We start from the raw sequence: 15255 nt of genomic DNA, 5'->3' as shown, positions 1-15255 counted from the left end.
GTAACCAGTGTCATATTGTTAGTAAGTGTAAACAGATACCTTTAGAGGGGGTCCTCGCTAATAGCGATAACTTAATAAGGGACAATTACACAAGTGTGGTGTTGATCATGCATTACACATATGGATTATAAATGATTGTATACATGTATATCCGTTGCTATTTATAACCACGATCATAAAGAAATAACAAGTAATATTCTAATCTCTAGCATGCTAATCAAAGTTAATAATGAACAATGTCTTTCGTCCGTTCATTCATAAGGGTAAAAACCAATTAACCATTGAAAAGTTTATAATCATATGTCTACTAGTTCATCTTCACCTGCTGCATTTCTTGCTTGGACGCCCGTTGATGCTTTGCATCAATGCTTTTCTTGTATTTATTTATTGGCGTCCGCGCCGAAGCGCGGCGCCTCTTATGGAATGAAATCAGATTTTGTGAAAGGGCGACAGCAACTTCTCGAGCCTTTAAGTCGGTCATAATAAAAGCCGATCATTCCGATCGGTATGAGGGTGCTTGATTATTAATTAAAAATGAAATGTCGCGATATGTACAATGAATAGCGAACTGGAGAATCTCGCAATGCAAACATTTTCAAATGAAATATTCTTTTCCGTCAATAAATAGCGCTCTTTGGGTTTTCTGTACGAAATCTGCTGTGGTCATAGTATTATTTTTACAATAGCTTTAGCTCTTAGATATGGTTCGCGATTACTGATCATGGTCATGCAACTACATAGTTAGGTAAAGAAGCAGACGTTTGTTTTGGTTGAGTCTATTATGTTTTGTTAAGGGGGTGAGTTGTCATACACAAATTTACAATTTATATGCATTTATTTTTTTCCAATGATTGATATTATCTTAAATGCTTCTGGGATTGTTGTTTTATCAATGCATTTGTAAATAAGATTGTTATATGTCTATTAACGGATTAATTTTAATGAACACGAAATTAGTTCACACCTTTATGTGTATTGATAACGTGATGGTTTAAGCCAATGAAAACACATCAATATTATTACAATCAGGCAAAGAGTAAATGTAGCAAACAAACTTTGAATTGCAAGTATTTGTTCATATATTTTCGGCAGGATAAACTGTCCGAGGAGGGCCATGCATTTTCGTATCGACGTAAAATGGCTGCCATTTACAGTATCAAGTGATTATCCCAAGCACCACCGCGACTTAGCGCGGGAATTATAAATATAGCTAACATCGGCGCGTCGCATAGGATGGAAAATACCTTTCTCGTTTTATTGTAATAATTATTTACAAACTGTGTCTTTCGGAGTTTTTTTTATCAATATATAACCAATGATGATGCTAATATGAATAAATAATCATATCTCAAATCTGTGACTATGACTTACAATGAAATTCTACCTTTAGTGTATTAAAAAGGTTTTCAATTTCCTGTAATTTTATTCTGTGATTATGCTTCAAAGCAGTCAATTGACCGTGAATTTTCTTTTCATATTTTGATTTCCTTGAAATCATTTTTCTCATATGAAGGCATGCAACTTTAATATGATGATACATTAATTACAATCCATGAAAATGATTAAAAATATAAAATATCTCATGACATGTTTGTTCATTTTACATTACACCTTTAATGCAGCAAACATAAAAAAGTCTTCACAAAAAGTAGTATGCAATCGTACCTATATTACATACGAATGTATGTTATATTTTTCTTGTTTATTTATCACTTTGTAGTACACAGTGGGTTATTATGGTATGTTATTGTTGTACACATGTATCCTAGAATGATGGGTTGATGAAAATCTATTTATAGAGGGATGTACTCCTATCGTTAATTCCCGGTCTCTCCTGGTCTATTTTGACCGGGATAATTTAGTGTCACACGTTTATTGTCCGGTCTCTCCCGGTTTTGGAGTAGATGTCTGATATCGTTACAGAACAGAACAAATACTTTACAGATAAATAAGCTTTTTTTCCAAAATGAATGTATGTCACTTAGTTTGGTTACAATAAAAATTAATAAACACAGATCAACTCTCAAATTTATCGGTTATTATTATACATAAACATACAATGGCTGCAAGCTCTGTGGTATTTTCTGATCTTTGCAATCTAAATCGTACTGTATATCTGTATGTATTTTCCTGTATAAGTTTCTTTTTATGTACTATAATTCATCTTGCAAGGCACCAGAGTTTGATACATACGGAATTTTGCATAACTACAGGAGAGTTGCATCAAAAAATCATTTATGTTCATTTTGTATGACAGCCACACTTTATCCTTGCATATCATGGCTACTTCCTTAACAAAGACACTTAAAAAAGAATTTAAAAAAAGTTGCCTCGACTGGGATTTGAACTCCAGACCTCTCACACACTAGACGAGCGAGTTACCACTGCACCACGGAGAAGTTATGTAAACGATGCCTGAATAACATCTAGTCATTCTAAATTTGGAACTTCCATTGCATTCCGGGTTTGTAATCCTTACTAATTTCGAGGTATTTTGTTCAGGACAAACCTGTTGTTTAAAATTGAAGTAAATAATTTAGCGAAATCTTCTCGCCGAAACAGTCCGACTTGTAGAATCTATACTAGTATATTCCACTACTCGGCAGTCAGATTTATTTGTGTAGTATTCGGTAATCGACATCGCTAAAAATAGCATTTTCATTGATTAAAATCAAATTCATCCGCATAATTTGTGATTGTGCATTTATTGACAATTCTATAAGACAACGCTACTTTTATACTTTGAATGCGTTGTAATTTGTTGGATACTTGTAACAAAATAAAAAATATTTCTTTCTTTTGAATCGCTAGTTTTAAGCTGTTTTGAGAACTACTTGTTGTTAGGTTTGTGGTGAAATTCTGTGTCAGTGATTGAATGTCAGCTTTGTATTTACTGACCTTCGGTCAGAAAATACAAAAACCAACAACAACAACAACAATAGCATGTTTCATTTTATCTATATGAGATAAAAACAATAAATATGTACAATAATTGAGAAAAAAAGGTACATTTTTATGGTATTAATATGACACTATCAACTTCGAAACATTTTATTTAATTTGTTATTCGTGTTTAGTAAAGATGCCGAGGAATTATTCAAAGTTACAAATTACATTTTATGAATTATTCAATTGATTGATAATTTAAAAAATTATAAAGAAAAATACAAATGTACATGTACATAGTTTAAGAATAAACAATATTATATATTGAAAGATTAACCATAATTTACTGACTTTTTCCAGTTAAGTTTTGACTTATAATCGTCGGTCAAAAATTTATTTTACAATTTTAATAAAAAAAAAAGAGAAGTAAATGTAAAAACTCAGTATTAAAATAGTACATAAAACACAAAAAAGAAAAGAAAACAATATTCATAAAATCGGTATTTTTTTTATTAAAATAGATATTACAATTATTGTATAATAAAACAATTATGCTCAACATGATCAACATGGTAATATAACAAGTGTCATATTGTTACTAAGTGTAAGAGGGGGTCTTCGCTAATAGCGATAACATAATAAGGGACAATTACACAAGTGTGGTGTTGATCATGCGTTACACATATGGATTATAAATGATTGTATACATGTATATCTGTTGCTATTAATAATCACGATCATAAAGAAATAACAAGTAATATTCTAATCTCTAGCATGCCAATCAAAGTTCATAATGAACAATGTCTTTCGTCCGTTCATTCATAAGTGATATACAATTCTGGTAAAAACCAATTAACCATTGAAAAGATTATAAGAATATCTTGTCATCATATGTCTACTAGTTCATCTTCACCTGCTGCATTTCTTGCTTGGACGCCCTTTGATGCTTTGCATCAATGCTTTTCTTGTTATATTTATTATGACCCTTGTCATTAATGATAAGGGACATATATTTGAAGTATTAAGTTGATCACTTAGGAAATGAAAAAGTTATAGTGAGAAATATTTTACTGCACCAAATCTTTAATCTGAAACTTGACGCCGGGGCGAATGGGACACAGCTCTCCATATACATGTACTCCGAATAGTCGAGCTAAAAACGAATACCACTTTGCACATTGTGAGTTACTTACCGTAAATCTACTCCAGCGTTACTTGAGGTGACCTTTCGTGAGTTTAAGTTTTAGAAAACAAACCACGTGACCCGATTTTATACTGTAGGAAACTACTGTTACCTTTACTAACAGTACAAATTTCTTAGTCACGTGTTACACTTGCATAATATATGAATAACTCCCAGTGGCCTAAGGAAAATTAACATTACAAAAAAACGATGGGTAATAAAACACGATAAGAGCAATAATTACAGACATTATATAATTATTACGGTATATTATACAAATGATACCGTACACTCTCTTTGAATTAGTGGATTGGTAAGATAGTAGGTGTCAAACAGATGGTCACGTGACTTTTTTTTTCCAGCGAGCTTTCAATATCATTCCGACGGGGACGCTTTTGACATTAATAACAAGTAGATGTTTTGATGCTAAAGCATCAAGTCGCCGGATGGAAAATGATTGTATTATACTTATTATACATCTGGGACAGTAGATGGTGTATCGTTCTGTCCCAGCATAAATATAAGAAAATATATCAGTTTAACTCATGTATAAAGAAAAGTGTGTCAAGTAACTGTTTAGTCTCAATAAAACATCATATTTGAAACGGAAATCGACGGAACATAAGGAAATCAACGATTACCACAAATGTGCCTCTTAAGCATAAAATTTTGCGATGTTCAACATACATTAATGATTTTTTTATGTTCTTGTCCGAAGTTTAACCCTTTACCAAGAAAAAAGGAAAAGGTTTTGAAAAATTATTTTTTAATGTGTAAAATATGAGTTCACAGACCTTCCTAATGGTATTAAATATTAAACTGTTTCATGAAATTATTCATACAAAACTACAATGATTTGCATTTCACAAGTTAACTACATGTCTCAGCAATTTGTTACTATTAATAGATTTTATAACAATAACGTGCAACGTGAATAGTCAGGTGATTCTTACAAATGAACAGTGGGTAATTGTTAATGCATTTAAGTTGAGGCATCAGTCTCTTGAATATGTATCTGCTTCTTAGTTTCATTCTTGTATTCTTTTTGTTATATTATATGATATAATGTTTGTAACTGCGATAGTTGTCATGATACTCTGTTAATGGCCAAAGGTAATGTTTATTTGCCGATTTGCTAATAAAATGAAATGAATGTTAATAATTAAATAAAAATAATAAAATAAAATAGTTCTATGTCTCATAAGATTTAAACAACCAAATGATTTATCAGTGTCATTTCAAATATCACAAAATAAAATGGCCACGCTTGACACTATAAAAAAGTACAAGAAAAGAATCGATGCAAATCATCAAAGAGCGTCCAAGCATGAAATGCAGCAAGTGACGATGAACTAGTAGACATCTGATGACCAGATATCTTCCTATAAACTGTTTAAAGCTGCACGCCTCCAAATGAGGCAAAATATTTCAAGAAAGCAGAGTAAATATTGAGAAAATGTACTAAATTTTTTAAGAAAGTTAAAAAACATTCAAGATTCAAGTTATATTTAGAATGCACGTGCTGTTTAAGACTGATTTTTTAGTATTTATCACCATATTTCTACTGCGTTACTAACGCAGTTAGGGCTGTTTTTGCATAATTATGTTGACCACATTTTGGTAATTTTTGTGGATTGTTAATGCCGATTGCAGTATATAAATTACTTTATTTGTTCACCTCACAATATTTTACTTTTAAATACATTTCCAAAATTTTCATAAAAATCAACATGAATCTGATGGCTTGCTGCTTTAATGATTAATTGGATTTTAACAGAATTGAATATCATACTTTTTCATAGATGAATGGTCGGACGAAAGACGTACATTGTTCATCACTATTGGTAATTACCGGTGATGTCCATCCATCAACAAATTCGGACAGCTCCTTTGAATCTCTTTCTTCTACAACTACAACTCGTACACTATCAGGATTAATGACACGTTCAAGTTGTCTCTCTTTTTACGCTACAATGTACAAAGCCTCATAAGTAAAACTGATATCTTAAAGAAGAATTTTGGTATGTTTGATATTCTGGCGTTCACTTAAAGTTAGTTAAACTGACATGTCACACACTGAAACAAACATTTAATCCTTTCATACTCCAGAAAGATAGGTTTGAAAATAACTATATAGGTGTACATGTTGTATCGAAATCATGCCGTCTCATCCAAAACGATTCCTATTTGCTGTCTTTTATCGTCCCCCAACTCATATACTTACAATACTAATCTAATTGAAGAATCTATCGGCCTAGCCCTTGATACTGGTATATCAGGCATAATGATGACTGGCGACTTTAATTTTAATGAAACGAATCCACAAATGACCCGAACATTAAACTCTATCTGTCAGCAATTCAATCTTGAGCATATCATTTCTGAGCCTACCCACTATACAGAGTCATCTTCTTCTATACTTGCCCTCATCTTAATATCTAGTAGTAAAAATGTAATTGAGCCAGTTCTAGACCAGAATCTAAGATTTCATTGTCCCATTTATGCCTTTCTCAACTTTTCAAAACCTTGTGTTAAGTCTTTCAAGCGTCTTGTATGGCTGTATGACAAAGGTGACTATAATTTACTTAGAAATAAAATTTCTGCTACAGATTGGGATCAATCTAAGGATAACGATATCAACAACTAAACTACGCTTCCTCATTTACAAACAATATACTTAAACTTGCTAAACAAAACATAAATGTAAAACAAAATGACAACACATGGATATCGTCACATATAAAAAAGAAAATTACTAAACGCAAAATACTCCCATAGACACAGATAAACACAAAACCACTGGCATAAACTTTAAACATATAAACACAAAACCACTGGCTAAACTTTAAACATATAAACACAAAACCATTGGCATAAACTTTAAACATATAAACACAAAACCACTGGCTAAACTTTAAACATATAAACACAAAACAATTGGCATAAACTTTAAACATATAAACACAAAACCACTGGCATAAACTTTAAACATATAAACACAAAACCACTGGCATAAACTTTAAACATATAAACACAAAACCACTGGCTAAACTTTAAACATATAAACACAAAACCTCTGGCATAAACTTTAAACATATAAACACAAAACCACTGGAATAAACTTTAAACATATAAACACAAAATCATTTGCATAAACTTTAAACATATAAACACAAAACCATTGGCATAAACTTTAAACATATAAACACAAAACCATTGGCATAAACTTTAAACATATAAACACAAAACCTCTGGCATAAACTTTAAACATATAAACACAAAACTACTGGCATAAACTTTAAACATATAAACACAAAACCACTGGCTAAACTTTAAACATATAAACACAAAACCTCTGGCATAAACTTTAAACATATAAACACAAAACCACTGGAATAAACTTTAAACATATAAACACAAAATCATTTGCATAAACTTTAAACATATAAACACAAAATCATTTGCATAAACTTTAAACATATAAACACAAAACCACTGGAATAAACTTTAAACATATAAACACAAAATCATTTGCATAAACTTTAAACATATAAACACAAAACCACTGGCATAAACTTTAAACATATAAACACAAAACCATTGGCATAAACTTTAAACATATAAACACAAAACCTCTGGCATAAACTTTAAACATATAAACACAAAACCATTGGCATAAACTTTAAACATATAAACACAAAACCTCTGGCATAAACTTTAAACATATAAACACAAAACTACTGGCATAAACTTTAAACATATAAACACAAAACCACTGGCTAAACTTTAAACATATAAACACAAAACCTCTGGCATAAACTTTAAACATATAAACACAAAACCACTGGCATAAACTTTAAACATATAAACAAATGAAGTAGTATCTCTGATTCGCACTGCAAAACAAAACTATTTTCAAAAAATGGCCTCTGAAAATGAAACTCTAATTTCAAAAGGCTGGTGTAAACTCCTTAAAGATTTCATCTGTCCTGCTGATAATTAAACTATTCCCCATTTAACTCTGCTGCTTTTGGACTTCTTTTTTTATTTATTTCGAGAGCAGATATTCTGAATGAATTATTTTCTGTACAAACTTTATTTAACAACAAAAACACTGACTTTCCTAGAAACGTTTGCCAATCTCCAAGAAATAAACTAGAATTGTGTTACATATCTCCTCAAGATGTAGAAGACGCTCCAATGTCTTTAAACTATGATGGAATAAAACAGAATACTACGAAAAACTGCATCTGTACTTTGTTCTCTATTAAATCAATCTCTTCAATGCAGTACGGTACCCCTAATGTGGAAAGATGCAAATGCATGTGCAGTCTTTAAGAAAGGTGTTCCGTCATTACCGAACAATTATCGACCAATATCTTTACTTTGTTGTATAGAAAAGTTTATTGGGCGTATTACATTTAAGTATGTGTTTAACTCTTTTCATGATACCAAATTCCTTTCATCTGTACAGTCTGGAAAGTCAAAAAAGTTGTTTGGGTGATGAGTACAATGGCCGAACAGGTACTAAAATACGTTGTTTTCAGTAAAAGAAACGCATTTTGAGCAAAATTAGCAATGACATCTTGTGCACAATTGCAAGTTAACCCATGATGAACAATTATTTCCATCCTTTGTAAAGTTGCATAACGAAGTTGTGCATCTTTTTAAAAAAACGAGTACAATGGTCGAACCAAATTTAATGAGTACAATGGCCGAACGATTTTATTGCCTGTCCTATTTTGTCATTTTTTTTTTCATTGAATTATGCTTGTTTCTCGCTTCCTGTCTTTCAAATCATACAAATTTGAAATTTGAAAGTGAAAAGTAGAAAGAAGTATTAAATTAAATGAATTCAATATGCTTGATATACATTCTCATCTTAATAGTATTCTGCTTTGATAACACACGTGTACATCAGCTTAAAAGAATTAACAATACAAAAATAAAATACAAACATGTTCATTATATAGAACTTATTTCACTAGCAAAATATATGTTTCAATTACATAAATAAAATTGTCATACCATTTTGACACTTATTTTGGAAATAAAGGCAGTTTCTTTTGTGTTTGTGTGTTTTTGTTTTGTTTTTTGTTGTTTTGTTTTTGTGTGTTTCAGACGCAGAAAAAGGTGTTCCTTTAAATGTAAAGCATGTTAACGTATATCTATGGAATATATACATGTATTGTATATTTTAGATTTTAATATTGTGCTTATATTATCGTTAAATACTTCATCACACCATATTAAGTAATTCAATATCTTTACAGGAATCGGAAATTTTGATGTGTTTATTTGCCGGCATTATGGCAAATCGTATAGAAGACGATCAGCTTCATGTCGTCACGAGCAGGTTCACAAGGGGAAGGCACTCCATACTTGCTTTAGAACATTGTTTCTATGTTTCGGCAAGTTGCAAAGACATTGGTTTTTAAATTGCATATTATACATATTGCCATAATGCCGGCAAATAAACACATAAGAAATTTCTAATTCCTGTAAAGATATTGAATTACTTAATATGATGTACTCGTTTTTAAAAAGATGCACAACTTCGTTATGCAACTTTACAAAGGATGGAAATTGTTTTTGACGGGTAAAGTCGGAATTGTGCACAAGATGTCATTGCTAATTTTGCACAAAATGCGTTTCTTTTACTGAAAACAACGTATTTTAGTACCTGTTCGGCCATTGTACTCATCACCCAAACAACTTTTTTGACTTTCAGGCCTAAACAGAGAGAGCTACAAAGTAACCAATAACAGAACAGTACGTGGTTTTTATACAGGGGTTCCGTGCGGCCTTGTTTTACATATAAATTTAACGTTAACTGAATGCTTACCTCAATTTCACTGCTTTTACCAAGCGTTTAGGCCGCCATTTTAAAAGCCCATTGTACGATTTTGGTCACGTGATCATCCGCAGTGATATTATACATTCATTTTTCTACCAGGCATGTCCTGTTGTTGTTTTCTATTTCAGAAGGCCACATTGGAAATAAGATATATTATGATTGCTATTGTATGTTCTTAATGTGTAACCTTCTTTAAAAAATAGTGTTATTATTTATTATTATTATTGAGTAAGAAAAGTATTTTTTATATAAATAAAGCTTTCGATAAGGTGTGGCATAATGGTCTTCTCTATAAATAAAAAATGTTGAATTAAATGGAAAATTGCTGAATTGGTTCTCTGATTATCTTTCTAACAGACATTAATGTATCGTTCGTCTAATTTGTCAACTGTAAATGTAGGAGTTCTTCAAGGATCTATTCTTGGACCTTTGTTGTTCCTGGTATACATTCATGATACTGTCAAGCATACACCTCTTTGCAGATGATACTAGTTTATATATCTTTTTTTCATATGACCTCTTATTGAATATGCAGATGGAGTCTTGATCAACTGTACACAATATGAAAAACTTTAGCTTGATATAATTCAACACGAAGCCGCCCGTACAGTTTCAGGGGCCACTAAACTTGTATCTCTTCGTGAACTTCAGAGAAAAGTACTTGGGGATTCCGTCGATAGCAGAAGACAGAATCACAAACTTATTATGTTTTACAAAACGAGAAATTGTCTCACACCTAATTATATATCCGTCTTTAGTTCCACCATCAGTTGGAGAAACGTCCAGGTACATTTTACGAAATGCTTCTGATATGCACAAGAACTTCTCTTTAATATAATATCAAAAATCCCAAATATAATTACATTGGTGAAAGAAAATGGCAAGTCATGCACACACACGGCTCCGAACAGAATGTAGCTTTCTAAACCATCACTTATACAGAAAAATATGTCCCTCTCATAAAAATTGTCACTATGGACTCCTATAAAGTAGCCACCACTTCTTCTTTGAGTGTCTCTTTAATAATGATAGCAGATTGTCGCTCTAATTCCATAGTGTCGTATCTCCAATTTTGGAAAAAATGAGTGTTTTGTATCAAAATGTTCGTAATGTTTAGCTCTATCTAATGGTAAGAACAGCATCACTCTGGTTCTTACTTGTAGCGATATATATTGAACGGGACAGAATGCTGTAAGTCCAAAAATTGCGTTAAAAATAACGTCCAAAATATCGTATCTTCTGAACCAATAGTTTCTTAAGATTTTAGTCATGTGATGCTGTCTTGACAAAATGGCAGATTTTTTCAGGTATGAGGAATGATTTGTTTACATAAAGCAGCAGGTAATGCTGTTCTTATAATAGTAAAATTCAAATGTTTATTATTATGTTATGTTATGTTGTTGTTGTTTTTCAAAGTTAAAGCAGTTTTATTTTTCGCATATTACTGTGTGTCTTGTTAAAGTTAAATTTTGTACAACATGCAGTTTGTCTGCAAGCTACACGTATTCAAAATTGAATTTGGAATGAATTAATGTTATAATAAACGAAAGCGAAACTAAATCTGAATTCCAAATATCTTTAGTGTACAATCTTAATGTGAAAATAGCGTAGCATATGATTAAAGTTTTGCCTTTTAGTTTGGTTAATATCAATACAATTACGATAATTCTGAATTATTTTTTTTTGTTTTTATCTAAATGTGTTACATTTACAATATCAGTAATATTTTTGTTCATTTGCAAAACTCACTATTTCAGGGAAAATGTCATTAGGCAATGAAGCCCGAGTTCAATTTCAACCTTAAAATGACAGTAATTGCAATTCACACTTCACTGTGCTGTCTTGATTTTTTAATATTCGCTTTTAGACTTATAAACTGTTTTGATCCTTATCAGATTCCATGCTCTGTTGTGCCTTAATTAATGTGGATCCAGTTTATTTGTTAAAGCAATCAATATTTGGTTATGTCTTAATAAATATAAGTTCAGTATCAAACAGTCATTATTTTACACTGCTGTAACTCCTAAATGTTCTCATAGTTTAGGGTCAAATTGCTGTAACTTAATACAGCATTCTGGTTCTTGTACTTTCTTCAATAAAAATTATTTTTTTGGTGATTTTACATTTTTTTGTTTTTAATTTTTAGAAAAACTATCTACAGGAACTTCTTTGTAATTGAAACTGTAAAAGTTAAAAACATTCTGCACACGTAGATATATATTATATTAAAATTGGGTGAGTAAAAGTTAAGTTATAGTCTGTCAAAACTTTGAAGTCGATTTTCTCAAAATGGTCAAAATACGACTTACATCAATATGGAATTAAGGCGACGAGATTCAGACTATTTGATGCTGTTTCTAACCTCTGTACTACAACACTTTACACCTTACTAAACGGAGACCAGAATCTTAGCCATGATATTAATTCTGAAATTATTTAAGCAGTTTATGTATTCAAACGTGAAAGTAACCGATTTCCATGAGCTGAGTTTCATAAAATAATTTGCCAATTTGACCTATCCGAATGAATCCCTTTACCTTCTTTCTCATTCTATTCAATCATTTATGTTCTTAAAAATAAGATCCTTTGAAAGGTATCGTAGTTCAGCGTGTAATTCGCCAATTACAAGCTTGAAGTTTGGTATTCAGCTTGTAGATCGGCTTGTACATTGTACATCGTAATTTAACTTGTAGTTAGCCAATTACAAGCTTGTATATCGGTATTCATCTTGTAGTTCACCCTACCTGCACAAGCATTCATAATATTTGAATAACAAGCTAGTAGTTGGGTATTCAGCTTGTACACCCTACCTGCACCAGCATTCATAATATTTGAATAACAAGCTAGTAGTTGGGTATTCAGCTTGTAGTTCAGCCCAGATACACCAGCATACATAGTATTTGAAAAACAAGCTAGTAGTTGGATATTCAGCTTGTAGTTCGGACCAAATACACCACCATACGCAATATTTGAATTACAAGCTAGAAGTTGGGTATTCAGCTTGTAGTTCAGTCCAGATACACCAGCATACTTTATATTTGAATTACAAGCTTGTAGTTGGGTATTCAGCTTGTAGTTCGGACCAGATACACCAGCATACACAATATTTGAATTACAAGCTAGTAGTTGGGTATTCAGCTTGTAGTTCAGCCCAGATACATCAGCATACATTATATTTGAATTACAAGCTAGTAGTTGGGTATTCAGCTTGTAGTTCGGACCAAATACACCAGCATACACAATATTTGAATTACAAGCTAGTAGTTGGGTATTCAGCTTGTAGTTCGGACCAGATACACCAGCATACACAATATTTGAATTACAAGCTAGTAGTTGGGTATTCAGCTTGTAGTTCGGACCAGATACACCAGCATACACAATATTTGAATTACAAGCTAGTAGTTGGGTATTCAGCTTGTAGTTCGGACCAAATACACCAGCATACACAATATTTGAATTACAAGCTAGTAGTTGGGTATTCAGCTTGTAGTTCGGACCAGATACACCAGCATACATAATATTTGAATTACAAGCTTTATACGTTATATTTGAAGTTCAAGTTTGTAGTTGGGTATTCAGCTTGTAGTTTGGACCAAATACACTCAACCGTGACCCAATCGTAACCACCCAGATTTGTAGTAATCACCAAACCAAAGTCTTTAGAAGGTGTTAAAAGAATTATGTAGCAATATCACTCAACCGTAATCTCACAGATTTGTAGTGTAGACGATATCAAACACTTTGGATAGGGTTCGGCAATCATAGAACTAATAAAAAGGAGATATAAGGTAAAATCACTCAACCTCGACCGTTCAGATTTATACTATAGGCAATAAAAAAGCATGTACAAACTTTACACCTTAAATAATATACATGCTTGTGTCTCTTGAACAAACTACAAGTTGAATACTCAACGACAAGCTTGTAATTCAAATATTATGCACGCTGAAACAGATGTGGCGAACTACGAGTTGAATACAGAAGTACAAGCTTGTGATTCAAATATTATATATGCTGATCTATCTCGGCCGAACTACAAGCTGAATACACAACTACAAGCTTGTATATTGCTTGTTATATTATCTGAGCCGAACAACAAGCTGAATATTGCTTGTTATATTATTGGGCCGAACTACAAGCTGTATACCCATCTACAAGCTTGTAATTCAAATATTATTTATACTGATGTATCTGGGCCGAACTACAAGCTGAATACCCAACTACAAGCTTGTAATTGAATTATTTTGTATTTTGATGTATCTAGGACGAATAACAAGATGAATACCCGACTACAAGCTTGTAATTCAAATATTTTGTATGCTGGTGTATCTGGGCCGAACAACAAGCTGATAAACTTGTAATTCAATAATAATGTATTGTATCATAGTTTGGGGACCTTTCTGTTGAAAATGTGTCAGAGTTAAATCGTATACATATACATGCACAGTACGTTAACTGGAGTGCAGGTATTAGTTACCCGCACTCCAGAGCATGCCCATTGATTGGCTCATTTTAGCTGGGGTTTACTTATTATGACGGAAGAGAAAGGGAAAACGACAGAATTATCATATTCAGATGCTTGTCATAGGTTACTTTTTCCCGGGGTTTCATATTGTGACAACAGGGAACGTGTTTTTATGTTAGACTATGATACAAAAGAGAAAGAACATCAAAACACTCGGCAATCTGATTAATACTCGTAGGCTATGCCCCCTTGTACAAATCAGATAGCCTCGTGTTTCGATGCTCTTTCTATTATTTATAATGTATCTGGGAAGAATAATAAGACAAGATGAATACCCATCTACAAGCTTGTAGTTCATTTTTTTCTTTGCTGATGTATATGGACCGAACTACAAGCTGATTAACCAATTACAAGCTTGTAATTCAATAATTATGTATTATGATGTATCTGGGACGAATTACAAGCTGAATACACAACTACTAGCTTTTAATTCAAATAGTATGTATGCTGATGTATCTGATCCGAATTATAAGCTGAATACCCATTAACATGCATGAAATTCAAATATTATGTATCGTGATGTATCTTGGCCGACCTACAAGCTGAATAGCCATCTACAAGCTTGTAATTCAAATATTATTTATACTGATGTATCTTGGTGGAACTACACGCTGAATACCAAACTACAAGCTTGTTATTCAAATATAATGTATGCTGATAAATTTGGTCCGAACTACAAGCTGAATAGCATACTTCAAACATGTAATTCAAATAGTATGCAGTCAAATGTATCTCGGCCGAACTGCAAGCTGAATAGCATACTACAAGCTTTGAAAAATAATGTAGGCTAATGTATCTTGGCCG

Source organism: Ruditapes philippinarum, unplaced genomic scaffold (genome assembly GCF_026571515.1).
Source record: "Ruditapes philippinarum isolate M1 unplaced genomic scaffold, ASM2657151v2 ctg15_1_1_1_1, whole genome shotgun sequence".
NCBI classification, from domain to species: Eukaryota; Metazoa; Mollusca; class Bivalvia; order Venerida; family Veneridae; genus Ruditapes; species Ruditapes philippinarum.
The sequence above is the reverse complement of the archived record's forward strand: the minus strand, read 5'-3'. Positions refer to the sequence as shown.